This window comes from Octopus bimaculoides, chromosome 2 (assembly GCF_001194135.2).
Source record: "Octopus bimaculoides isolate UCB-OBI-ISO-001 chromosome 2, ASM119413v2, whole genome shotgun sequence".
NCBI lineage: Eukaryota > Metazoa > Mollusca > Cephalopoda > Octopoda > Octopodidae > Octopus > Octopus bimaculoides.
The window spans coordinates 15,341,929-15,342,943 of record NC_068982.1 but is presented as its reverse complement, the minus strand read 5'-3'; the positions used below and the strand labels follow the sequence as shown (position 1 = coordinate 15,342,943).

Below are 1,015 nucleotides of genomic sequence, written 5' to 3'. Positions count from 1 at the left end.
AATCTAATAAGAGTCAAACTGAATTACGAGATGTTCGAACCCGATGAAAGAGCGGTATTATTGGAGGAAGAGAGAAAGGTAAGACTGGTGGAGTTATTTGGAACCAGAATCAAACCTACCGGGCATATATACAATATGACAGTTTACCCAATGTGATGGAATTAGAGAACTTCATGGAATATATAACAAACAAAAGAGACTGATAATTAACATGTATAATTAGAACAGTAAAATGGAACTGCGAGCTTTGGGGGATTCGTAAGCCATTACATCTTTTCATTGTTAAATATTTCATTTCGTATTTCATCATTCGTTTTATGTACCTCACGTTCTGTGTTGTCTGTCTTTGTAATGTCCCCTATATGCCGCAATAAAGAAATCAGTTTTCCCTGTTATAATTTCAAACAGCACGGCCAGGAGACCGTGAAGTCTTGTATAAAACAAATGGAGACAGGAACCCCTTTTTTTGTGAAAAGAAAGAAAAAGAGAAAGCAATAGAAATAATAATTAATAAATAACAAAGAAAGAGGAGAGAGAGAAAAGAAGGAATGATAAATAGATAAATAGAATAAAATAATTTTGTTAATACGACCTTAAATGCAATCAAACTCCATCTTTCTGTAGAATGTCAATATTGAAAACATCTCACGAGTTCAAAATATGGTGTGATAAGATGATTAAAATGTGTAGATTAAATAAATTATTATACCGAGAAAAATACTTACAGCCATATCACGCTGAAAGCACCCGTTCTCGTCCGATCACCGAAGTTAAGCAACGTCGAGCCTAGTGTGTACTTAGATGGCTGACCGCTTAGGAAACCTAGGTGTGTAAGCGTCTCAAACTTTTGAAGGCGGCGAGCTTGCAGAATCGTTAGCACGCTGGACGAAATACTTGGCGGGATTTTGCCCGTAGCTACGGTCTAAGTTCAAAATCTGCCGAGCTCCAATTGGCCTTACATCCTTTCGAGGTCGATAAAATAAGTACCAGTCGAACACTGAGGTTGATGTAATCA

General features: G+C 36.9%; 1 pseudogene; it reads left to right on the top strand.

The window, feature by feature from the left end:
* Nucleotides 1-719: 719 nt before the first annotated feature.
* On the top strand, nt 720-837 carry LOC128247206 (5S ribosomal RNA; annotated as a pseudogene).
* The last annotated feature ends 178 nt before the right edge of the window (nt 838-1,015 follow it).